This window comes from Pterocles gutturalis, unplaced genomic scaffold, assembly GCF_000699245.1.
Source record: "Pterocles gutturalis isolate BGI_N339 unplaced genomic scaffold, ASM69924v1 scaffold4359, whole genome shotgun sequence".
In the NCBI taxonomy this organism is placed as follows: Eukaryota; Metazoa; Chordata; class Aves; order Pterocliformes; family Pteroclidae; genus Pterocles; species Pterocles gutturalis.
This window is the reverse complement of record NW_010135486.1, coordinates 2981-30427: the sequence shown is the minus strand read 5'-3', so window position 1 is coordinate 30427 and position 27447 is coordinate 2981. Positions and strand designations below refer to the sequence as shown.

The 27447-nt window shown below is 49.0% G+C and overlaps 1 protein-coding gene across 1 annotated transcript in view; it reads right to left on the bottom strand.

Annotated features, from left to right (window-relative positions):
• The window catches only part of ADAMTS3 (ADAM metallopeptidase with thrombospondin type 1 motif, 3), an 89706-nt gene extending 67162 nt beyond the window's left edge, over nt 1-22544 (bottom strand). The window contains exon 1 of the mRNA XM_010081893.1: nt 22182-22544. The gene's annotated coding sequence lies outside the window, so the exon portion shown is untranslated. The remainder of the gene's footprint in view (nt 1-22181) is intronic.
• Nucleotides 22545-27447: the final 4903 nt, after the last annotated feature.

Here is a 27447-nt window from a genome sequence, read left to right as displayed (position 1 = left end):
CAGCAGCAGGGCCAACACAGCCACGGCTATGCGGCGCTGGCTTCCCTGCACGCTCCTGCAGGCTCCGTTTGCTCGCAGAGGCCACCCCACGCGCCTGGCCAGCAGCAGCACGTGCGGGAGCGGGGTGACCAAAACCGCGCCGCTTATCCACGAGTTCATCAGGAAACACCTGGGTAATAATTAACCAAGAGGAGAGGGCGAACCGTGGCTTCAGGGACCACCCGTCACACCAGCTCCCCCGGGACAGGTAACTCTTCCTTTGTCTCTACAAACCTCCTCCTAGTGCTGCTCGGTGACCGGCCACTGGCTGCGTTTCCATCCCGCAATGCTCAGCAAACACAGCTGGCTCCCCAAGGACACCAACCAAGTTCTCGGTTTCAATCAGAAGGGGTCAAAGTTGGGGTGGGGGGAAACACAGGGAACACAAAAGGATGAGTGGGAGAAGTCCTCCATGGTTCAGGCTGGCCTGTGAAGGTTCAGGATCCACTGAAAACGCACACTTTTAAGTAGCGTGACATTGAATTATAGCTAAATTCTAACAGGTTCAACCATTCTTCATGGACTTGAAGGCAGCAAGTGCACAACATACTGATTATTTTCAGTGAAAAATGCTTTAATCCCAATGTTCTGCGGCTTTGCTGTTATTTTAATCTATGTATGTGCTTATCTTCACAACAGTGTATTTCAGCTGGCACCTGTATTTTGGAAACCCTGCAGTTTTGTAAGACACAATGAATGTACCACAGAGAAGATGATAGTATCAATTATGGCTTTAAATTGCCTTTGCGCTACACCGAGTACAACAAACCAGGAGATGGAGACTTTCGCAGTATCCCAAAGCGAAACCTTTACCTGTTTGATGTGGCGTGCTTGCAGCTCACCCTTGTACTGGCTTTTAGCAAAACGATAACACTCCGGCTGGACACACAGCACAGACCTGCCTTAGCTGTACCCAAGGCACAAAACTTGATCTAAGAACAGTCACTCGTGCGATCTAAAATTGATGACGCCGCACCGTGAGGGATGCGTGATCTGTAGAGCTTCACTGCATCCCCCCCATGAGAACGTTCATCCGTGTTGCAGGCACCTGTCCTGTGGGTTAGGGTACGGACACCCTCCCCTAACAGAGACTGATTTGGAAACACCACCTACCGTGTCTTTACTGCCATGCTTTCCTATCTTCTTTACTATGAAGATCTGAGATAGGGGAGATTAAAAGCTTACAAAATTGAAATCTAACATCACATTCAGAAAACAAAATGCAGAAATATGTACAGCACCCCTAAGTGTCAGAATCAGGAATACATTCTCACTTTGGGCCACAAATCACTTGTTTGGCTCTTATCAAAATCTCTTAACAGATTCCCCGTGCGTGATAAGTTAAAATCAAGTCGCTTGTGCCATTTTCAGCTGCCATCATCATTTATTTCACCCACCACCAACACCGACGGGGCCAGAATGCAGCTAAAGGACCAACGCGCAGCTGCTACCTTCCCGAGAACGCTTCCTCTGACCATTCTACCAATGAAACTGGAAAATGTTTCCAGGGCTCTCCTCCCACCTCTCTTCTTTCTCTCTTCCCCCACTGGACAATGGCAGGGGGCTGACAGCTCTGTCCCGCCGCTCACCGGCAGGGGGCTAACACCTCTGCCCCGCCGCTAACCCAATAGAAGCCCTATTGAAAAGCACCAAGAGGTCTGTGTTCCCTCCGGTCAGCATCCCCGCGCCCGCTGAGCAGACACCGCATCCTGCCAAGACAAACACACGGGACTTGGCACAAGGGGAGGGGGCAGCTTCTGGAGACAGCCCTCCAGTCTAAACTTCTTAAGGAGTCGATATAAACATGCTTTTATAAAAAAGGTGCTGCCTCGTCTGAAAACACAGACTCAGCGCACAAACACTGCTACCTTTCACCCGCCCTGTTGGTTTAAGGTGGGTTCAGTTCAATGACTGTGCAAAACCTGCGTCACTGCTACCTGCTGCTCGCTTGGTTAATCCAAAGACGAAAGCTTTTTGGAGCTGTGCTGAACACTGGCTGATTTATTAGAAGAAAAATAAAAGCAAAGAAGGATGCTTTGCCTGCAGCACATTTCCCTTCGCCTGCCTCCACCAGAACAGAGCTACAGTAGGTGGGAGCTGATCATAAGTTTCCTACATGTGTAGCTCCAGGGTTGTACCTTCAATTCACTGGGTGGGTATTATTTCTCATGCCATATGGGATCCATATTTTGTTAAGAACACACTGATTCTCTGGGTTTCTTCTTCGAAAACACACCAGAAAGCTGAGGTTGTGGAGTTGGCCCCACGAAGCCCCTGGTCAGTTCACTGCTACCAACGGGAACTGACACCGGAGTCGATACCTGGAGCGGTACCCTCCGGGACTTCCTCACGGGCCACATACACGCGACAGAACGCACCCCGCTGCGTTATCTCACGGTAACTCGGTGTTACGAGCGCAGGCTGTTGCCTCGCCGCGGGTGGACGGTGTCTGGTTTTTAAGCCTCTGCAGTGACCAGGCCCCTGATCTGGAGGATCGGGCAGGCACGCTGACCGTCCCCGACACCCCTCTGTGCGGGGGCAGCTTGGAGGGCACTGTCCCTGCGCCCCTGCGCTGCGTAAAGCCTGCACAGGTGTCACATCTGTTAAATGAGTACACCGGGCAAGCCCTCACCGTGCTGGAATAACCGCGTATCAGTGACCCACGCAGCCAGCTCCTGACACCCACAGGGAAAGGAGTTCGATTTTAGCAAAGAACATAGAACGGTTTGGGCTGGAAAGGACCTTAAAGCCCACCCAGTGCCACCCCCTGCCATGGGCAGGGACACCTCCCACTAGCCCAGGTTGCCCAAAGCCTCATCCAGCCTGGCCTTGAACCCCTCCAGGGATGGGGCATCCACAGCTTCTCTGGGCACCCTGGGCCACTGCCTCACCCCCCTCATATTGTACAAACAAAACAATTAACAAAAAGGAGTATCAGCATACAGCCTGTCACTAAACAGAACGGCAAACAGAAGCACATTTGTGTAGTGCTGCATCTTCACCTACTAGGCTAACAGGGATGACATGTACTGCTCTGATACTGGGGTTGAGACCTGCGGCAGCACGTCCATGGACACACCTCTGACAGCACAGGGACGTCCTCCTGCCAGATGGAAGATTTGGCAGATACAGAGTCTGTTGGGATTCACGATACCAGCGCTCTGTGCCAAACAAAAACGCTGAGCTCAGCCACCCGCACGATGCCCTCACGGCACACGTCAGAAATCTCAGTTCAGGGGGACTGCTGTGGATGACGGAGTCAAGAGACTTAATAGGTACAGATGAGTCCCACGGCTTGTGTACAGAACACACGGCAAGCAGGGAAGAGTTCCCCTTCTGCTCGTAATGCAGCTGAGATAGCTGTAGCCTTACCTACTTTTTTTTTCTCTTTTTCCATTTATTCTACTTTCTGTAGTTATTCCCCCCAAGTCACACAGGTCAGTGTATGGAATGATTAATCAAAATAAAGTGAAAGCAATCAAATATCACACGTTTTCTTCTATTTATGACACTTCAAAGTAATTTAGGCTCATCGATCTGCATTATTTTATCACAATGTTGTGTACAGCATACAGAGCTGAGCTGGTAAAAGTGGCTAAGGATACTTTAAAAATTAGAGTATGCAGAAGATTTGGTGTAAATATAGAAAGCTTACCAAAGAGACCAAGAATGGCATTCATTCCAAATGCCAAGCAATCATGCAAAATTATTATTTTTTATCTTAAATTGACTAAAAAGAGAGAGAAGTCCACCCAAAGAGCAAAGCGCAGGCCACCGCTCTGCCCGCAGTCGGTGTCGCTCCAAGCTGCTCTCAGAGCTGCAGCCAAACGAAAAAGAACAAACGGCTCCGTCTGCGGGACAGGTGGAGGCGGGGGGCAGCTCGGGGGTGCCCCTGGCCCCACCAGGACTGCGGTTCCTCGCTGCCGTGGCACGGGGGGAGCTCACGCTCCCTGAGAAAACGCAGCCAGCATGAACATCTTGCATGGCCTGAGAAGGTTTAAAGAAATAAAGGTGCGGAAGATGAGATGGGCAGAGACCTGGAACCATGCGGACAGACAGCTGGAGAGTGAGATGCCGGCGGCACGGATGTGGTAGCTGGATACGCGGCCTCACAGCCTCGGTCTTCGACGCTGCTCAGCCACCTCCTTCCCTCCTGCAGCTGCAAACACAACAGACCAAGAGTTTGGCGACAGCGATATAAATAGGTCGCCACCATGTGAAGTTACGAGCAGACCGAGGTACGCACTTAACAAAGCCGTCTGAGAAGGAACTGGTGAATGCAGGAGACGGCAGCAGGCACCACGGAGGGTCTGCAGCCCCCGCGGCAGCACAGGGTCCCCAGGGACCCGCGGGGGGTGGGACGTCACCTGGAGCCCGCTTCTCAGTCACGTCAGGGGACACAGGGCCCCGGCAGGTCCGTCTTGCAGGGCTGGCAGGGAAGGGGGAGAGCCATCCAAAAGGACATACTTCTGCTGCTGCACATCTCCTGCATGTTAAAGCATTTACGGCCTCGACATACTTGGCATGTAAAAAAATACTACACGTTAGAGGAATGCTGGAAAAAAGGAATATGGCAGCACTCGGCACATTTTGAGGAACAGATGTTATTGATATGTTTGCTGAGCGCAGGGAGAGGGGAGGTTTGCAGATGAAACTCCCTCTGCCCTGTGGACGGGCCTCCAGTCCCCACGGACCCCTCCGAGCAGACACCGCGGCTTTGGGGCAAAACATCCGCGCTTGCCGGCGTCGTCTTCTTTGAGTCATTTCTGCTATAGCAAGCAGGAATCCAGCAGCTCATTTCTCCTCTTTGAAGGATCAGTGTGATGTAAAATCCATGTTACATCACGTGTTTTATCTGTTGCATTTCAAAATTAAGGCAAGAGCTCCTGGATGATTTTAGTCTCAGTTCTTGAGGGCTATTAAACACAGACAGCATGGAGCAGCGTGAAGATTTTCCTTACGACAGAAGTTCTAAGAGTGAGGTAGCATTTATTTAAAAACGTTAGAGACAATTTTGATCAAATGAAGAATTCAAACAGCACACGTTGCTCAGGTTTCCCAGCCAGCTCAACAATTCACACCCCAGAAGTTTGACTGATCATCTAATACCAGATTTTTGAAACAAAAAAATCTTCTGCAGCTACGAAGAAAAAGATTATTTGTTCAAATGAATACCAGGATGAAAACTCAGAAACAGGATGAAAACACAGGAATGTTTAATATCCTCTTCCCAAGTATGGACACACTTCAGGAATAAGCAGCTGAGATACACTCGGACTGAAATCCCAACGGCAGGCTGCCCAGAAACAGCGCACCCATTTCCTTAACGAAGGAGAGCTCTTCCTGGGGCTAACAAACTCACTGTAAATACAAACGTGTTCTTCATTCTAGAAACCTCTAGCACCACTCAGGGTAATCGGAGTTATAAAAACATCACTGTAAGATTACTAATCTACTCTGACACTGTGCTGTGAGAAGGAACATCAGTCAAAAGCCACGCACACCGGAGCACTGGGTAGTGTGGTGAAGAACTAAGAGTACAAGGAAGGGATGGTGATCCTAACAGCCCGTTAATACACTAAAAAAGGAAATAAATAAAAAGAACAGAGAATTAAGCTATATGAATTCAGATCAGAAACATGGAGTGCCTTTCACATATCTTTTTGAAAATGAGGTCTTTAGTCGGTGCCACGATGAACCCAAACCACAGCAGAGACCCCACAGCGCGGTGCAGCCACGGACTCCTCGGCTGGTGGCGAGAATCTCTCAGCGAAACACATGAGCTACACTGAACAGCATCCCAGCCTGGATGGTAAAAACGGGCTGATGTTCCTGCAGAAAGCTGAAACGGCGTTTAACATGTGCAGAACTTAAAATTAACACTGCTCCTTGTTAATCTCTGTATCCCACGGGAGAGCAGAATCCCTCCCCACAATTTCTGCTCGTCCTGCCAAGGAATCGAAGCGCTCTCAATACAGGAATCGATGCACCGCTTTAGGGAGGAAAAGACATTCGGAAGTTTTTTTTGCAGCCAATATTCAGATGAATTTGCACAGAAGACAACGGTAACATATTACTGGGTCATTGTGCAGGGCTGAAATTAAGCTTTTTAGCCTCCTCTATGAACATACATGAGTAAATTCCTTTATGCTGAAATTTCACATGCTTGGTTTTAATCCCAATATTGGGTTTCTTTCTTCCCCTTTCAGAAAGTCTAAGAAAAATCAATGGAACCCCTTACGAGTTATATGAAAGCAAAAAGAAAAAACAAACTCTGATTTTATGTGGAAAAATGTCTCTATTTTTTGTTCTTGGAAAACCTACAGAGATTCATTTTAACTGCACAACTGGCATGCAAAACACTTTGTCCTTAAAGAGGGAATTGTGGTTTTCAAATATCGGTTATAAAAACTGAAAAGCACGCATGGGACATGCTCAGTGCAGTCACTGAGCCCAGCACATCTCTGTTAGAAATATTGACTGAGCACAGGTTTTATCCTCGCGGCAATTACAGCAGCTCTGTATCAGTAACTGTTCCGTGAAACGAACGGCAACGGCAAAACTCCCTTCTGTGAACGGAGCCTGAAGCGGGTGCACGAAAAGGGGCGCTCGGCCTTTTGCCGCAGGGTTGCCAGTGCTTGCAGTGAAGCTGGTGTTTCCACAGCTCCTGGAGCCGTGGGATTACAGGAGAGTCATAGCTTCCTCTAAAAAGTGGAAAGGAAAACAAAAAGCAAGGACATTTGATAGCCTTCAAAGAAGGAAAAACAAGAACTTCGACTGCGGAATACTCCAAAACTACAAAGCAAATAAAAAGAATCCCAGAATACTGACATCTCATGATCTAGAGGATGGAAAGGGGACACCTGAGGTCAGCAGCACCGTGCCTGTCGTGGCACAGGAAAGCAAGGTTCATTTCTCTGCTGCCCGTATGCAGCAGTCGTGAACGATGACGCAGAATTGGCACCAATTACAAACGCTCCAGATTTTGGGTAACCCTGTGAGTGCATGGAGCAACGCCGCTCTGCCCACCCAGTGTTCACGAGCTGCGTGACCAGGTCCCACGCTGCCACCTCCCCAGGCAGCCAACGCGCTTCACGCTGCAGGGCACTCAGCACCGCAGAACACAGACCCCCCGAGGGGCTTCAACGCCAACCCCACGGTTTTCCAGTGCAGCGGGCGCCTCGAGTCCCAGTGTCCAGCCAGGGGGAATCAGCGAGGTGGGAACCTCCCACTGGGCGCCCACCAGAAATCCCAGCAGAAAGGTGCCACACCTGCTCTTTTAGACTCCTCCTGACTCTGCTGCATTTACAAAGTAGAAATCCGTTATTTTTTCCATCACCTCCACTGAGTTCAGAGGCAAGCTGCTCCCTCCACTGTAGTTCCTCACCAGCTGGAGTTTGGGAATACGACCTATGGAAGATGAGCTGTACGGCTCTAGAGTATCAAACGGGATAACTCACATGCTCCTGACAATAAGACAGCGGACAGCTTGGCTCAACCTTAATAAAGTCTACTTCCACAAGTCTCAGCTTCCAGGGTTTGCTAATTTCTGCTGTACAGAGCCCCTGGCCCTTCCCCGCCATTGGAAGACGTGCTCTCACCGTCCTTTGCTGCACAGGACTTAATGCTGTTGGCAGGGTACCAATGTAGATAACAAAACCAGCCCCACATGAAAGACCTTCCAAGATAACAGAAAATTAAGTCAAAACCAAGCATGAAAAAGAGTCATCTCCTCTGATACAACTTAGAGAAGAAACAGAAAACTGATATATTTTGCCCTGAATGGAAATATTCTGTTGATCAAAAGCTGGGAAGCACCATTCCTGAGTATTGAAATGGCAAAGCTAGTAATATGTACAGCAAACTCATTATTTTAAACTGGTTCTACACCTTCATGTATAAAAAATAAAAACCCAAACTGTGGTAAAATCTCTCAAAGGAAAAGTAGTTTTACATATTAGCAGATTAGACAGGTATAAAACAAGAAAGCCAAACAGCAGTGCAATTTGTAGGAGGTTAGAAAGTTACTTCACTGTTGCATGCTTGCTGCTTTTAAAAAAGAAAGTCCAAGTGATTTATTAAAGTTACCAACCAAGTCGCAGAAGTAGACTGTGAAAACTAAGTATCAGCTTAAAACCAAAGTGAAAGCAAATATTTCACCCCATCAACAGGAACAACAGTGCTTTAGCTTTATCCATCATTTCAAGAAACTCCTGATGAAACATGAGGTCAGGGGGTCGAACTGACTTAGTTTTATTTCTGTGACTCTTTCAGAGCCTGAACCAGAGAGCAAGGATGAGGATGTTGGTGTGACCTTCCAAAAAAGATGAGAACTTGTTTGCAGACCATTAGTTCCTACAAGAGACAAACCAGCTCCTACAACAGACAAACCCATCTTGCTGCCTTCCGCTTTCTTCCTTTTCTCTCAGCCACCCTGCGTGGTATTTTCTGCCCGGTCTCGTTTCTTGCCCCCTTTGCAAACCTCAGACCACGCGGCTCTGAGGTCAAATTCCAGATACAAGCACAGCGCTGAATAAACACGGGACATCAAAAAGGGCACGGCTGAATCGGCTTCTGTGGCTCTGCCCTGCCAAACGCCGTTCCAAATTCAGTGCAAACCCTGCAGTCAATGCCAACTTTGAGAGAGGCGACAAGGATTCGGCTTGGAGAACATTGACCATTTCAGTGTCTATTTACTTTCTTTTACGGAGACACGTACTTCACCACACGATACGTGAATGAGAGCCCAGTTTGTGTGTGCTAGGTGTGTTATCAAGGGTCCACAGAAGCTACACAATCTGGTTTTTATTACTAAAACTATAAAAAAGGGTTGTACTTGGTAATTTTAATAAGCTTGGGTTATTTTATAAACTGTTAGCTGTGAGCCTCCAGGAATAAAAAATAAAATTAAGCAACATATGCTACTTTGGTAACAAAAAGCAAAAGTGCAGAAAGGAAATTATTTGTCAAACTGCCTTAAAAGCACTGTTTGTGAAAAAGCGGAGCCAAGACTAAAAGGTGTGATTCAATAACAGCTACAAAACAGACACCCAGAGCAGCACCCAGGCACCAGTGAGCTGCTTCAGACCTTTTTCAGCCACCTACGGGAAGCCCCACGTCCCTTCGCGGAGCGGATACCCAGCGGCAGCTCTCCAACGCTACCCAGCAGCTCCTCTTCTGCACGCCGACAGGGCAGCAGCACTGGAGAGCCGCCGCCTCCGCGATTTCTGAGCAGGGCTTCACCCTTTAAACCCAACACATCAGTGCAGCAGCAGCCCTAGAGCAGAGGCTGCAAACAGGGGCGACACGCAGCTGCCCAGGTTGCACCCCCCAGCACCCTTCGGGAAGCTCTCCAACGCTACCCAGCAGCTCCTCTTCTGCACGCCGACAGGGCAGCAGCACTGGAGAGCCGCCGCCTCCGCGATTTCTGAGCAGGGCTTCACCCTTTAAACCCAACACATCAGTGCAGCAGCAGCCCTAGAGCAGAGGCTGCAAACAGGGGCGACACGCAGCTGCCCAGGTTGCACCCCCCAGCACCCTTCGGGATGGTGTGATACCCGCCGCCGCTTCTGCTCTGCGTCGCACAAGGGAGGGCCAACTGGGGAGCGCTGCGCTGACCTGGGAACAGCAGTTCCAGCCTCTATTACTCACAAGTTATGAATTACACATAAAACCATGCTGTCGTAAGCAATAATTTTTCAAACTCAGAAATAAACTGTAAAGAAAAGTCTGTGAGTCGTGACAATGAAAGCTGGGACATTGTAGTTTTAGGAAGAGCTGGAGCTTCTTCATGCAGACTTTCTACAGGCTCCTGTTCCTAAATCCCTTTCAGTCTGATTAAAACACCTCCATATTTCAGCATCGGCGCAGCCAGCACAGCTTAAAATTCAAACTCTGTGTTCTTCTCACCTCTGCCTAAGTCACAACATACTGGGAAGTGTCTTAATTCTCTCCAGTCTAGAAAGACAGAAAAAAAGAGACTAGAAACAGTGTTAAGTTGGACTTCTTAGCATCATATTCTCCACTTGTGGCTATTAATCAGTGATTCTGCAGCACATACACATTTTGGCAAACCTGGGGTAGTTCCTAAGCTCCCAAATGAAGAGTTTTGGGCTATTGCTGTTGGGTGTTCCAGAGAGCCCCCGGTACACCCCCAAAGTGAAATCCTTCCCTTGTAAAGAGTATGTGGGCAACTGGGATGTCATCACGCCATGCTGCTCAGGTGCCAGCCTGGACTGACACCAGCTCCTCTTCTCCTAGTGTCCCAAGAGACCCCTTGATGCTCAGACGTGTTTCACAGGAAGGCAAGCCTCTTCCTTGACCACGTACCCCCCCAGCTCCCCAGCACTTGGCCCGTTTGGTGCTAATGCTTCTGAAAATCCAGTTGCCGTGGTAAGAGCTGCATCAACAGCTCATCCAGCCATCTGCTTCCAAAGGGCTCTTTGCTCAGGGAAGAAGGCTGGCCAGTTCGTGACGCAGATGGTCGCTCTGGAATTCCAACTTTCTGCAAACAGATGAAATATTATTCAAAGCCAGCTAAACAATTATGCCTTCCTGTGAATTCCAGGCAAGGCTGTTTTTCTAGTTTCCAATCTGCTTTCTTTTTTCTTTTGTATCATAAACCAGTGTTACTTTCCTTTTCTTCAAACACAAACTTTCAGGCAGGACATCACCTTGACTGCTGCTGCCACAGCAAGAGACATGCAGAAAGCCTAGAAAAAAATCAATGCTACTGAAGTGCTGCCTTGAAAACACAGCAGTAAAGTGTTCTGGTGCCAGTCACCCTAACTCTCCTTAATTGAAGGATGAGGAATGATGCAGGACTGCCAAAGAGATGGGATTGATTCTACTTTCGTCCTTGCTTTCAATTATTTAATAAGCTGCTGCCACTGTCTGCTGAACAGAGAATAAATGGAGACCTTGTTTTAGGGTAAATATCAGAACTTTACTTCCAGTTACCAAAAAGCATCTACAAAAGCTTCCTACGAGCCCATTCTGGAAAAAGCTAAACCGCCTTCACCTTTTTTGAACAGATACAGTCCAAGGGAGAAGATCTCTGGAACTGACTTCCTCCAAAACCTACAGAAACACATCCCATGGCACTAACCGGACACCAGAACAACGCCTGCCCCCGGACACAGCGCAGGCAAACCCACCAGCGAAGGAGCGTCCCCCCGTTCCTCCAAGCCAGGGCCACAGATCCCGCAGAGGCCAGGGGTGGGTTTTAGCACAAAGCATTTATCCGTAGGAGTTTTCCACTCGGGTAGAAGTTCACTGCTCTTGTCAGCAGCTATTGCAGCTCACCGCTCAGCTGGGAAGAAAATCCATCTCGGGCAGACTTGGAAGGAGTCTTTCCCCTCAAGATGGGCCCTCTCTGCTGCCAACCAAGAAACTATCTTTTTTTCTCCACCAGTAAAGGGATTGCTGGTCCCCAGACCTTGGTAAGAGTTGTGACTAACACACGGACAGGGCAGGTGCTCTCCTGGGCTCTGAGCACTTCCTACACGGAGTCAGGCTTGAGGAAATAAGGCTGTCCCTCTCTGGGGTGACAGCAGATGCTGAGGGCTTCCAGATCTCATCGAACCAGCCACAGCAGAGCAGGGGCCCAGCAATTCACTCAAAATATCCTAGCAGACATTTACTGCAATTTCTGTGGACTTTTAGAAGATCTTACAAGACAAAGGGGAAGGCAGGAAGCGCAGCTCTAGATGTAAATCAAGGGAACCAATGTAGTGCCACAAAGGGAGCCTCGTATTCACAAAAGTGTTTCCTGCCCATGTCCCAGACCCCAGCAGCTGTTCCACAAACAGCCTTGGTCTCTAACCTCTTCTTTTCTTACTGCCGTTAGCCATCCACTGCACTGCTGGTGTCCCACCCTGCGCAAGGCGAGGATGGAAACGATCCCCCTGAAACAGAACCCCTCGGGAACACTGTGGGCAGGTATGCAGATGAAAAGCTCCTTCCCCCGAGAGAGCTGTGTTTGAACCAGCCGCTGATGGAGAAAACACCACACTCCTGCAGGAGATACGGACAGCTCGGCTGGGCAGGAGCCCAGCACCACCTCAAAACCTGACAGCGCTGGTGACTTTAAGAGAGTCTGCTGGAAACTATTCCCGTATTCATTCCAGCCTTAACTTCATTCTGCGAGAATCCATCTGCAGAAGGGACTCCCAGGAGGGAAATATCCTTTCGTCCTGCCAAGAAAAAAAGTGCAGGAATACCAACACCTTGTACCCCACCATCCCCTGAAATCGCTCTGTCCAGAGCCCTGCCGCCTGGGTGATCTTTCAGCAGGCGCTAGAGACAGAGAACAGTGACAGGCTGACTACATGTGTCATCTCTATACATGTCCCATGAGAGATCTGCACAGTTTCCATCCCACTTACAATACAAGTTTTGTCCTGGACTGCAGAAATAAGCTCCAGAGAGGGAAAAGAGAAGAGGAGAGTGTGGAGGTTTCCCTTCAGGAACTCATTTCTTCAGTCCAGGGACATCAGCAGAACAGGACAAACCTCAGACAGTCGTGGCTCTCGGGTGTCTGCAGGAAGTTCTGGCTCAGGGAAAATAATTCAGAGGCCAGCTGCTCCAAGGGACCAGAATTACAGAGTGACGTGAAACCCAGAGGCCGAATTATCATTTTGAATTATTTGAGATATTGATTAGAGTTTACCATCAAAACTGCCCCAAAAGCGCCTTGTCAGTCATTTCGGTCATTCCAGGATGATGCTCCCAAACTAGTCTGCTGCGGCGAGGTCTCCTGAGGTTGCTGCACCCACGTTCTGGAACAACGACTGCGAGGGGAGCGTGGCAGGACCCGTCAGGCCAGCAGGCTGCTCCTGTCCTGGCACAGCATGGAAGCCTGCGGGAGCTTCCTTCGAGGCCTGTGCGGGTTTATTTAAGAAAAGCAAGCACCAGGATGAGGACACTCAGTATTGGGGAGTTTTTGGACTAAATACCGATGTGACACCACAGCCAGCTCTAGCCATGCCAACTCCATCGCACCCGCCCGGGCTCCTCCTGGGCTCTGCACAGCCTGGAAAGGTCTGGACCCAGGAGAGGCTCGGTGGTATTCTCAGGGTGAAACAAAGGGATAATGCTTCTGTTGGATTACAGAGAAACAGGGCAATTATTTTTTTTCCTTTGCGGAGCACCCGTACCACAGAAATGCTGCTACGGGGGTACTCCACACACCAGGGCCGAGGAGCAGCTTAGCAGAATGTACGTTCCATTCAGATTAGCTCACGAAGGGCTGTAAAACCACAACTGTTCTGGAGGGACACGCTGTTGGAACGTAAACTGAAAGCTGCCCGAATCCATGCATGAGAGATGTTCATTTTCACATGTTCACAGGTACAAACCAGAATCCCTCTCACAGCTTAACCACCGTCCTGCCTCTGTAAGCCACTGCACCAGTGACATGAAGAGGCAGCAAAAAAGATAACAGTCATTCTGCTTGAGACACACGACACCTCCAGACAGAAAGACGCTGACTTAAAATATCCTACTTTACACAGACTACCTGTCCTTAAAATATACCACATGAAAAATATTTTAAAATAAACTGAAAAAACTAATAACTACTATTTTCAAGCTCAACTGCCCCACTACCCTTGAGAAGAAGGCGGCTTCTCTCTGCGTACAATATTGATAGCGCGTGTGCCCACACAGGCACCCTCAAACACCGGAGCGAGGAGAGGGCAGATGGACTGCGTGGGGAAGGGACTAAAGGGCAATTAAATACCAACGAAAATTGCTCAATAGGTTTGTACTTTAAATACTTTATTTTCTGACAAAGCTAAGGATACAAAGTCCTCTCCTGCGACAGATGTCACCAGTCCCAGGACCTTCCCAACAGACGCCGAGACTCCAGTAACCCAGGCTGGGACAGTCCTCCTGACTGAAGACGGACATACATTTAACTGTTATCTGGCGGGTTTAAACACAGCTTAAATCTGTGTTATCCTGAATTGGTTTGTGCTGCTAAATGGACTACTGCGAAGCCAAATGCACACAGCACTAAGTGATGTGTTTAGACATCATTTACCTGGCCAGTAATGTGGAAAAATTCATAAATACACTAATCTTCAAATGGATGTGCTGTTAAGTAAGAAAAATCTAATTTCTCAAACAAAGATAACTACAAACACTATTAAACTTTTTTAAAGTTGGCTGTTATTAATCAGGCAGAAAAGTGGTTTTTCCTCCCCCTTTTTTCTGATCAAGCATTGCTTGCACCACAGCATAAATGAAGAAGGAAGCATTTAATCCTTGGACAGCTTATATAGGAGAATGTTGAGCCCCTTGAAAAAAAGGTTTAAAAATTCAGCAGTGTCAAGGACAGACACCTAGGCTAACTCCAGCGCCCATGACAAACCCTGGCTGGCCGCCGGAGGATCCACACCAGCTCCAGCAGCCCGGCGTTCTGTCAGGAACCACGAGCCCTGGTTTTAAGCAAGGAATGACTGCAACCAAAGCGAGGAGGGGGAACGTGAGTTCCTTCAAAGACAGACTTCAGATACCTTGCTGAAGCCTGCTCACCGTCCCAGCTCTTGCTCTTTCCTTCTCTCCAGGAGAAATCACGCTTGGGGAAGGCTACTGAAGGAAAAAAAAAAAAAAAATCTCAAATCTGTCCACAATCCCTTTGCTCAAAGGGATCTTCCTGGTCCTGACTCACTCCCAGGCCCAGGGGAGCTGTGACCCCCCCGCTGACGTCCCTCCGTGCCCCCTCGCTCTGCCACAGCGGAGCTGGGCTGTCGTACCGCCGGGCGGGCAGGCAGGGACCGTACTGCGGGGACGCACAGTCCTTCACCTATTCCATTTCATTAGCTGGTCAGGCCACACGCCTGGTTTCTCCTTACCCAGGACTCTTCTCAGTACCTTGTGCAGAGGGAAGAGGAAGCAGACGGGGCTGTTCCCGCCCCTCTCCACGCAGGAGGAAAGCCGCTCTTGTGGGAGACTGTCAGGCCCTTCGCTTTTGTGCTCCACTCTAAAAACACACGGCATCTTTTTCCATTTGGAAAACCTATTATCCAAACTGATCGCATATTTCCATGCTATGAAAAATATTTGTGCAGCTCCTTATATTTTGGCCCAGTTTGATCCACTTGAAGTCTGTAGCGGCACTACTGTACATCTATTCAGTTTTTCCTATGACCACACAGTCCTTGGAACAAAGGGAGAGAGAGCTGTAGCCCATCGGAAAATTGTAATTTCAGGGAAGGACTGAGTGGGTGAATCAGCCTTGAAAACATAGAGCGTACAACCAAGTGGAAACTCCGAGCATCACCCTTTTTACTGCTTCCTACCGTGTGCAGGAAGTACAGAGCACGGAGGTTTCCCCAGCTGGCCATCCTCAGGCTGCCACAAGCTGGGACCAACAACAGGCTTCTCAAACTATCTGCTGAAGCCAAGAGATTCTCTCTGCATCTCTAAAAAAGAGCTTCCTTTTCAAGTGGGTTTAATCTTACTTGAGGCAGAGGGCGAGGAGCTGAGCTGGGGTTTGGAGGGCCTCAGATGTTCTCCTGCTTTCTCTCACCTGGTCACATCATCCTTTCCCAACGCTCTCCAAGCTGTTCATGCATCTACCTACACTGCGTGTCTTCCAGACACAAGTTCTTTGGCATCTTCCTGTAACAGAGAAAGCTTCACAAAAATCTGTTTTGATGAGAGCTTTGGAAGAAAAGGGAGGTCTTACGGGGGAACAAGGAATTGGTTCTGAGGGTGAACGGGAGAAACGCAAGGCAGGACGAGAGAAGGAAAGGCAAGGGCTCAGAATCGGGTCCTGTACAAAGTGAGGCAAATCCATCACTGGCACAAATCCGGCTCCACTAGAAAAACTGATAAAAACAGACGAGAAGGAACGAACGGAGCTTGAGTGACCATCTGCACAGACTGACCACACAAAGTAAGGGTGAAATACCAGCTTGTTTTGAGTGACAGCTTCAAGGAGAAGCAAATTAAAGGATCTCCTATGGTACATTATTTTATACTCTATTGGTGTCACCATCACCTCCCTTCTCAATACTCCTTCCCTCTGTTTTATGCAAGAAGCCCAAAATCCTGAATAAGTGACACAACAGCACTGTGTTTTTCCAAGTTTCTGGAGCTTCTGAATTTTGAGAAATCCTCTTTGCTGTGGATTGCTATGTCTGGAAAGTCAATACTAGCCTCGCACTGGAAAAGTGACAGGGATGAAGTCCAGCCCAGCCTGACAGTGACCAAAGGCAACCGACCCAGCAGCCTGCTCCGTCAAACGGGGAGGACCGGCCGAGGCTCCCAGCCGGGACCTGTCAGCCCCAGGAGGCAGCTGCAACGCATCCAGCCCAGTTAATAAGTCCGCGGGGCTGCCGAGCGCAGCAGAAGGCGAGCGGTAAGAACACGCACGGCCGGTTACGGGAGTTCACGCAGGGATGTAATTGCTGTGGAAAGCACAGGGCAGCAGGGGCGTAAGGACATTAAATCAGCCTGAGACACTGCTGCCGGCCGCGCGGTCAGGACACGGTTTCACCTCCCTGGCCGTTCAGCGCGTCTTCCAGTGTGTCAGGCTCCCAGAGGCACGGCATCGCCAGATGTCCGCTTGGCCGCAGCCCGGCAGCGGAAGCGCGCAGCTTCCCACGCTGGGACAGACCTCCAGGGCCCAGGGGACGGTCCCGATTCGAGCCCCGATGCTCAGCCCGTCCCCCTGAGAGCACAACCGTGCCTGCTGTGGTGATGCCTCCCCCCTGAGAAGTGACGATGCTCCGGTCACCTTCCACAGCAGCCCTGCTCGGCAGCGGTTCCCGAACCACGTTCTTCTCTACAACACTGCAATTACCCTCCTCAGGAGTTTCCCATGGGCTGCCACCAGATGCTCAGCAGCAGCTCCAGTGTTGGTCTCCAGAGTGCTTTTCTAATGCACTGATAAAAATCACAAGCTCCTAGAAAGCAATTTCTCCATTCAGTAACAGCACCGCGCCAGCTCAGGGGAACGATGCTGAAACAATCCACTAATACCCACACGTGAATGAGAGATGAGCCTTCACTTGAGTCTTGATGGAGCAATGGGTAATAAAGAGCGTCTGAAACAAACCAAAACACCCTGAAACTGCGTAGATCCTGGTACGCACTTAACCACATCCCTGAACTTAAGCATATTTTCAAGGATTTTCCTGAACCGGGGCTTAAGTCTTTGTGCGAGTGTCTCCAGTCTGAGATACTCCAGTGTGTATTTCAGGTGTATGTGCCAAAGGAAAGCACCTGCGCACATCTCTGTACATCCTTCCGCTCAGACATTGCAAACGACTGTCATCACCAACGAATGCCAAACCACCGAGGCAGGAAACTCTCACCAACTGCCTTCCACGAAGGGGAAGGGTGAAATTAAGACAAAGTCAAAGACTAACATTTAAGTAGTCCCTACTTTCAAGAGCTCTGTGCTAAGAGATTGTCGTGTCCAATAATTCAAACCGAACTTTGAGGAGATGTTGAAACTCCCCAAATACAAACATCTGAACATGAACTCGTGCAGAAGTGCTGACTGTAAGGGCTTCACAGACACACACAAGCTGCTTCCCATCTCGATATTCTTCAAAAAAAAGATGACAATAAGCAAGTGAGGAATAACTCATCTCAAATTATAAATCTGAGCCAGGGTTGGTTTTGTTCCTGACAGCGGGTCTGTCGTGAAGGCTCTCCCTGGTTTAACAGCTAAAGGCAGGCAGACCAGTGAAGGTGTTTCAGTTGCCGACAGCTGTACTTTCAAAGGGGTGTACATAGCCCTGGACTTGAAGGCCACGGTTTCCCGATAAATGAAGCAAGTCACGTTTCAGGTGGTAACTCAAGTCCAAGATGACAGACTCAGCATGCTGGCCCAGCCCTGCCATTTACAACAAGTGAGGTTAACCTTCTGTCAGAAACGAAGGCAACGCTCCCACTGGGCAAGGCACAGGTGTGAGTATAAACCAGATCACAGCTCAAACCAGGAGGCAGACGGCTACAAAGACATGGTTCAGAACCTACGTACAGCCCAAGTGCATCGCATACCAGCAGCTCTTTGGGGGTTGTTACAGAAGGAAGAAAGCCATTGAGGAACTGAGGCCATTCCCTCTGCAACAAAAAGGTAGAGACTGAGTTGAAAGCTTGTACTTCGTTATTTCCAAAAGTTGTTTCCATGTTCTGTTTCTTTACGATCTGAGACATTTGTCAGGGTTTTTGCAGCTGGTTATCTTCTGCATCCTCCACAGACGACACAAGCGATCTGTGAAAACCGCCACCTGCAAAATCTGCTTTGAACTGACTTTGTTCCACCTTCTTGAACATCTTGCAATTATTTTCCCACTTTTCTAAACCACGTGCTCCTCTAGATGCATACCAACACTTTCTGAGCAACACAATTCCAAGGTCAGAGAAACTCCAGTAACTTTTGACAAGTTGAGCCATTAAACCTGCAGCACCCTGGCACCTCAGACCAGGACACCCACCACACGAGCCAGACACTGAAACACCACCCAGCACCTGCCCACCTGGGAGCAGATTAACTTTAACCACTTTGCTGAGGAACCGACCTTCGATTAAACATTTAATGTCGTGCAGACACACACACAGCACATGCCCACAGGTATCCAGAGGAGAAGGCAGCACTTACACCATCTGGCACTAAATCAGATAAACTGCGTTCTTCGTGACTGTCTGCGTGATCCGATCTTTGCAAGGGGGACACAAGTGAAGATGCTACTCATGGAAACAGGGACAGGCCGGGCAACTTCTGCGGGAAGGCTTGCCATCACCTTTAGCAGTACTTACTCCCCTTTGTAACTCTGAGCCCCATGAGATGGACAGCAGGAGAGTGCGGAGATGTTGCTGTACAGGCACTGAAAGGAAGGAAAAGCAGGAAGGAGGCAAAACAAGACATGGGAATGCAAAAATCAACAGGCTACAAGTGTGTGAAGGGAGCACAGCCAGCCTGCAAGCGTTCTCTGGGTGAGCTGAGCCTTTTCCCAGCCTCCTCAAGCACCAGTGACCAAAATAACACCAGGAATACACCCCTGACACCTGCAGAAGCACATTTTTCTGAAACAAGGCGCTGCCGTACAATGCCAAACCAAGCGAGCGTTACACAGCATCACACATCCGCCCGACCTGTTTCACACAGCAGAACTACAAAATGCTGCTTCACAGGGGCTTTTATCACTATCATCACATCACACGGCACTTGCCACCTACTTGCCCGATTTTTTTGAAACAGCAATAAAAACAACAGGAAGCTTCTACACGAGTCTTTAGTGCTCGTTTGCTATGACAAGTGCACGCACATGGATGCGGTTTTTTACACAGGCAGGGTTGCTTTCAGGGGATATTAAGCAGATGTCAAGACAGGAATTTGAAAAACTGATGGCATGCAGCTAACTTGTACTGCAAAAGTAGACAGCTGAACTATTTAAAAACAAGAGTGTTCAAATATTTTGAGTTTTAAATATAAGTTTACATGCAGGAAGAGACCATGGGCAGAACCTTGTTGTATTAGTGCAGGTGCCGATTATCCCATGCCTTTACGATCAATCCAAATTCAGCACCATCCCGTCCCTCTGAACCATCCACCCAGCGGTGCCCAGCTGTCAGGAGGTGTCCCACGAGTCGTGATTAGCGATCTCCTTACACACAAAACACAGCCTGCGAGGCCTCTGGCTGGCGGGTGGCAAGCCCAGTGTTCTGCTCCAGTACTGTGAGCACACTCAGGATATCAACCTTCCTTCATCAGCTACACACTGAGTGAATCACTGCCACAGTGATTCCCTTTCTCCAAAAAGGCAAGAACCTAGCCGGCTACCCTGGAGACTGTCTAGATTCCTCTGAAGTCAAAAATAAATCTTTCCAATAGACACAGGGCCCTAGAACGCCTCACTGCTGTTCCAGGTTCCGTTAAGCCGTATCATCCCACTCTTCACATCTTTAGGATACACCCAGGATGAAGTATTCCAGCTTTGGTGAGACACACACAGCACAGCAACAGAGAAGCCAGAAACGCTAACTTGACGTTACTTCTACTAACCTTGGAGCTGGGGGGGAGAAAAAACCCCCAACCCAAACCTGACATCCCACCAATCTTCAGGATTATTTACTTGTTCCACACTCACTTGCTTAGAGCTCCAAAGCACTGTCACATCACAGAGGGGAAGCGGGCAAGCCCAAGTGCTCCATAAAGGTGCTTCTCAGCACGCGGGCTGTTCCCACGCAGGCTGGGCGACACAGGGAGCGGAGGAGGCGCCGCAGCAGCTCTCTGGCCGCAAGGGGATCCCCTTTTCGCCTCTCTCCCAGCCAGGGCCCCCCCAGGCACCAGGCCAGCCGCAGCGCCTGCCACCGTCGCTCCTGGGAAGACGGGTGTGAAGCAGGAAGGTCAGGCAACAGCCGTGACAGCTCCTTACCGTGCTGGTTTCCAACCCTGCCACGTGCGGGTGGTTCAGGGGCTTGAGGAAACCCCCCAAAGCCTGGAGGAGACAGCTTGGGCTGAGATGGACAAAGACAAGAGTCATGCAGGAGCATTTACCCACTCCCAGCCTTACACAAAAAGCACATTTTCTCCTAGCCCAGCCCCTAAAACCACGGAAAGCACAGGAAGAGCTACGGGAAAAGCGCAGCAATAAAGCACACACCCCAGAACCCCCCTCTTCTTCACTCAGGACCCTTCTGGCACCTGCTGTCTTCTCATACACGTGAAGGTCTGCGAAGGCAGCAACTGCTTCCTTGCAGCTAACTGAAAACACAACTCGGCAGCTTGCCAGCCACATGGCAACTCTGCCAAAGCTGCTGCACTCCTTCATCTAATCCCATTTAATCCAATTTATTGTCTTAAGCGCTGTCTCACTTCACACAAGAACTTCATTCAGGACGCTGCTAAAACACAGCTCCCAGCTCGAGGGTCTCGTTCACTGTGAGAACATCTGGAACTCTGTCTGGGCAGATGTCTGCACATCTGTAAACCCAGCGCACTGCCAACAGATTCTCCTGAAAAACCCAAACCAAACAGAAGACACCAAGCTGACAGTAGCTGATAAGCTCAGCTGGACGCACCACCAGTATTCCCTTTCTTTAAGTAAGGAAAGACAAGGAGTTCTGTGCACAGCCCTAAGCTCAGAACCACAAGTTTGCGACATCTCTGCAATCACACACGCTGACTGCTTTACCCGAAATAAATCACGGACAGCAGAGGCACACGGCAGAGGCGAGGTTTGCTAGCCCGTACTTATCACAAAATGGAATTGAATCATCAACGCGTGGCCTGGGACGGGAAGAGGGAAACCTGTTTCCACGAAGGGACACGTTGCAGAGCTGCTGATGCGACTGCTCTTCTGAACAGCAGCAGAGGAGCCACGGCATTAATCTGGATGCTGTGGTCATGTTCCACTGCTGCCCCTGCTCCTTAAAGAGCACAAGGTAAGCATTGTTCGCTTGCTTTACCGCATGATTGAATTAACGAACGGTATGTGCGCTCAATATATGCCCAGCCTTTCAGTACGGGGTTTGCACCAGGCCAGCCGCTGCCTCTGCTGAAGCCACGACGAAGCGCCACGCGTCTTCAACTAACGCAGCCACCGGGCCAGCACTGGTTTAGGAACAGCCCATTGGAACAGCCCATTTAAAGACGCAAACCACTCAATTCGCATATGATACCTTCTGATGAAACAAAACTGCATGTAAGAAAACACAAAACATGCTTATTTTATAAATAAAAACTTCACAACTTAAATCTGCTGCTATTCTTGGACTACAGGGCAGCCCGCGATTTTGCTGCCCAAGATGTACACAATGACGAACTGGACGCCGAATTCTACATTCACTCACCAACAGGTCATCTTTTAAATCTTAAAATAAATTCATTATTAATTTCCCCATTTGTAACACCTCGTGAAAGTTCTTTTTAAGAAGAACCAACAAAATGTAGGTTTGGTTTCCCTCTTCCCCACCGGTGACACTACAGACTTTGTGCATCCAACTCCAAGAAATTATCCCAGAGTAAAGCAGAGGGACTCCATACATCCACACGTACTGAGGCATTTTCTAAAGGATTTATGAAATGAGCCTCTTCAAATTGTATCAGTTAGAAATGTGTAGTTAAAAGCAACAAAATGGTAAAACACTGGACATCAATGCCATTGAACAAGCCTTACCAGCCCATCGCAATTGCTAATAGCAACGGAAGCTCCGGGGACGTCCGTTATGTCTCCCACGTAGGCGCAGTTGCTCCACAGGGGCTCTCTTTTCCACAGCCGCTCTGTAGCGGTTCCAGTCTGACTTGCGTTGCCAGCATCGTTTCCAGTTTCCACAGAGTCTTCGTACCACTCCACTACCGCCTCGGGAGCCACTAACCGAGTGTTGGGTTTCAGCCGGAGATGGAATTCCCTTCCAAACGCAGTGACGTTAAAATACAGCTGCTTGGGGCTCTGCGATACCTCCCGCGTTGATCTTCTCTGGTGACTTGCAGAGAGGATGTTGGAGATATAGCTCCCGTCTGCATTGGTGCTAATTGGAATCACTAACCCGTATGGTCTCGGTCTGCTTCTTCGTAATTCTGCCAAGAGAAACACCCAAAAGCAAACAGAAATTAGAACAAGAGCAGGGAACGAGCCCGAAGACCAAAGAACAGCTGGGCAGCTACCGAAACGTACGTCACTGGGAGGAACGGTAAAAGCGAGGACGCAACAGGGCATTGTCTGGACTGCCACGGGCTGCGCTCATTGAGAGCACTCCAGCTGCGGCTCGTCACCACACCACACCCGCTGTGCTTCCAGGCTAACGGCAAACGCCACATGTGCTGGATGCCTTCGCCGCACATCTCTGCCGCCAGCACTGCCAGGTCAGGGCTGCTGCATAGCCACCCCAAATCACCCTAGCGACGAGGTCAGCAGAAGAACGGTACAAACCTGGGGATGTTTTTAACAGGGCAGGGGACAGTGCCACCCGCCCACCAACGTGCATTAAATGATGTACCGGACAAGCTGGTCTGGGTATAAGCACACCGATACAGCGTAAGGTAGGTGTCAGTGCTCTCCCCAGCTGGACACTCAAGCTTATAAATAAATCTTCACCTGGGTACCTCACAGCAAAGCCTTTAAGACTCTCAACACTATCAAATGCTATTATAAAAACGCTTTGTACTGCTTTTTACGCAGAGTCCGGGAGGAGGAGAGGTAAGAAAGACGAAAAGCACTTGACACAGCATACTGGTAAGCAAGGCGGGCCAAGGCGGTGGGTGCGGGAGGAAGGCATTGCAGCACCGGCATCACGCCGGGCTGGATGGAGAAGCTGTGCCCGGTTAGCACCTCAAATAAACACACACCACACGCACTGGGATATACTTGAAGCGCATGCAAAATACCCTCTGCATGCCAAAATTTTCAAGAAGCAGGTCATTCATGACTCTGTTTTCATAAAACTTACAGAGAAAACCCTGAAATATTAATTTACATGTACCTGGGGAGCTTCCTGGGGTTTAGGTTTGCTCACCAGCCAGAGAAGAGGCAGCGACCCTTTTGAATTCTCCTGTAAGAACGGTCATGCAGCTCCTTCATTCCCCCTAAAGAGAACTTGCTCCTGTGTCAAGACCTCCAGTAGGGTTTAGAAAATGAAGTGTTGCCCTGGGTTTATAACTGCAATTTCCACACCTATTTCTGGAGCCTTAGAAAACGGAGATACAGACAAGAACCCGGTGGGTATCACACACCGCTGACAATCGGTGCCAGCAGTGGCATAAGCAGTACCCTGTCCCCCAGCAGAGCTCCTCTAACAAACCCCCTCACCCAGCAACTCGCTATTGCCCCTCCTCTCTGCGTAACTTCAGTAACACTTAAAAAACACCAGAAAGCCTAAACACACAAAAAATCCCCAGACCCTGTCAAATTCTCCCCTTTGCTCAGAGGAAGCTCTTCTGCTGTTACTCCTCGCCACATTTGCAGCCCTTCATCGGGACGCACACACACGGGTTTCCCGTTGCCTTGAAGTCATTTTACACCACTGCAGCGCACGTCCACCCAATGGGTTTATCTTTCTGTGAGCCCTTTGTAATCCGGGAGCAATCAGGGTACCGGGTGTCCAGCTTCCATCCTGTAAAAGGAGAAGGAGAGCTGTTCCCTGGCAGGGAAAGCTGTGGGACAAACTGCTGCTAGGAAATGTGCCAAGCTCTGAGTCTTATTACCTGGGTGTTAGACTTTACGAGAGTTAAAAGGCACGTAGCCTTATAGAAAAAAATATTCCCTGGCTCTCCTCTTCCTGAGAGAACTGGCAAAAGCAACATCGGAATGATATCACTGATACCCTTCATTTAGAGCTCCACAGCTGGGTACCCAGATGCTGCCACTAAACGCCACTGGGAATTCCTCAAATAAATGTACTTAATTAATTGAGTTGAATTCTACCCGCTCCCAGGGTGAATCACACTTGAACTGAGAATTAATAGAGAAAAATCTCAGTAGCTAACTCCTGGAAGCAGCGGCTGCTTATTTTAAGAAACTCACGCAATTCAACCAATAACTTGAGTAGGAAAATGTTCCTAAGGGCTTCATAGAACTTGTTTTGCTCCAATTTTCTTTTATGCCAGTTACTGAGGGATGTGACACAAAAACATGTGTGGTACCAGTAGGACACAGACAGAGATTTAAATTCTTGCACTACAAATATCTCTATATAACACACAAATCCGATATCCCAGGCAAGTGAAAAGTGAATTTTCAAGTCCATTGATCGGAAAACGTCCTCCACGTCCTCCAGCTCCCAGGCACGGATGGTTTCCAGCAGCAGCCAGCTCAGCCTGCTTTGCCATCCACCTACAGGATCAGGCTCTAAGCCTGGTGTCCTAATTAGCACATCATCCTTGGGATAATGCCCGTTTAAAACACTGGGAACTCGGAGGCAGGATTGCTAACCTGCCTCCTCAGAGGAGGGACCGAATTAAAACTCTTGACTCATTTTTAGTAATTAGACGTCGGGCCACCAACAGGAGACAGAGCTGCTGGGGTGTATCTCCTAAGTGGGTCACAGTAAAAATCTAGACCTTCGCATTCCCCGTGCTCCGGCGATGGGATTTCATTCACAGGCTGACATTCCTCCTCCTGCCTCACCGAGGCTCTCTGTGGTTTTTTTTGAAGCAGGGAGATCAATGCCAGAGACCACAGTCTGGTGATCAAATTCTGTGCTCACCGCACGACCAAGAAACTGCTTTGCACATCCTGCAGCAGCATTCCCAGATTCCTCCTTGCGGGGGCAAAAAAAAGTTATTTTGCTATAACAAGAACAGCCAGCTAGCCACAAGAAGGTAGGAACAAAGGGTGGAAAATAAGAACTGTCAAGTTTTTGAGTCAGCAAAAGCCTCTTCCAGAGTCCCTAAATGCTGAGCTAGAAGAGGAAATGCCTTTTGCTCAAAGGCAATTAAAATTAAATGTGACATGACCAAACGCTGAAGAACATCTGAACTCCTCTGCTGACTCCTGTTACCCTTTTTCCAGAGGCTCCACGGTCCGAGGAAACGCTGTTCCAGCTGTAGGTGTTCCCTTTGCTACACTAACGCTTCCCAGCCGCTCTGTTCTGCTAATTCAAAGCTTACAGCCGCGATCAGAGAATAACACAGCGCAACAGAAAAAACACTTAACTCTCAATTTTGTTCATTTTTTCATCTGGTTTTAAACTGCTGCTGCAGTTGCACAATGTTTAAGTTGAAAGGAAGCACTTCTGAAAGAACATCCCATTCTTTCATTGTGTGCCAAAACACCATTAGCTAGAGAATGCCTCCGAAAAAGTCTGACCGTCCTTTTTTTCCCCTCAAATACCCATGAAACCGAAGAATTAACACCACTGGCTCCCAGCAGTTGCCTTTGCCCTGTAAACCAACTGTGGACAATGGAGGTTCAAAAGCCCTAAACTTTTTTTTTACCCATAAGATTCTGTGAAATATATTGACCAAAAATTGCTCACGTGGATGCCCATAGTAGAAATCCAAACAGATGAAGATCCACTTAAGAAAGAGGATTTCAAAAGCAGAGTCTAAACTGAAATCAGTGCAAGCAGTGGAAAAGCAGGAATTTCTGACAACTCAGACAAATTATTCCTAAGTCTAAACCAAGCCACCAAAGTTTGATATTACTTTTTTTGTTATTTTATAAAGTATTCCAACCTAATTTCGTGTTCATTATTCTGATTTTATTTTTTTCCTCACATTGCAAATAAATAAATTCTGATAACAGGACTCTCCTTTTTCCAGCCTTCTGCGCTGCAACCAGAGGACCAACCTTTATGAAGAAATTAATTCTTTGATCACAGGATCTCCTTCGCCTGTTGCCGTGACCTGTGAAATTTTGTCCACTGACCGGACAAAAAGTGTCAGCAGCATAATTTTTTCCCCAACATTTTCTCTGGCATGGCAATGAGACGTGGATTAATCACTACATGCAGTAACCACACCCGCCTCTTTATATTCCCAGCCAATAGGTCAATCAGGAATAGCAGTGTGGAAGCCTACTAACATTACACCAAAAGCACCACTGTTTTGGTAAAGATGACACTGGGTACTGCGCAAGACACTCCTGGTACCACCCCATCCAAGCTGCTCCAGCACTGGGCTGCGTGTGGAGTCCCAGACTGTCCCGTACTGACGTGATGGGATGACGAGAGTTACCGTCACCTTCCAGCGCTCCCTCTCCTCTCTTGGAGGATGTCCCTGAACATGTCCTGTAGGGTCAGGAAGCTTGGACATTTTTGCTCAGGCAGCAAAAGGACTGGAGCCAACGTCACACCTCCAGAATTCAGCTCACAAGCTATGATACAATCAGATTGCTGGATGCCAGACATCCAGCTCTGCAGTGGAAGTGCTGGGAAAAAATAATTCCCTGTTGTTGGAGGAATTAAGAGGACAGCACTCCAATAAAAAGACTGTCATGAGTTCCCACGTCCTGCAAGATTCCCCTTCCATCCCACAGATCACCGTAATGGGATGAGCACAGAGCTGGTCGGTACTTAAGCAAAGTGCTGCTTAGTAACAAGGAGAGAGGGTGCAGAACAAAGAGATGCCCCAGCAGGTGTTCTGCCTTCACCCTTGGTTAGCGGTTCCCCCAGTGAAGCGGTGGTTTTGGTCTGTCTCCTCCACCAATCTGGATCACTCCAGAGCTACGATCCCCTCTGCTTGGCTGCCTTGAGGCGGCAGAAATGCCCAGACAGAAGGACGAGGTGGAGAAGGGAGATGGGTTGCTTGAGAATTCCCACAGGACTGTGCAGCCGCCCAGGGAGGAGGCTGTGCAGCACACCGCAGCGCCAGACACTGCCAGGCGGGGGAATGAAAGCAAGGGGCTGCAAGAACAGAGGCTCCCATGGAATCCCCCCGGTGTCCCTCCTTCCTTCCCTTCACTGCCAGCGTGTCCCAGGGACACGCACCGCTCCAGGAACGATCTC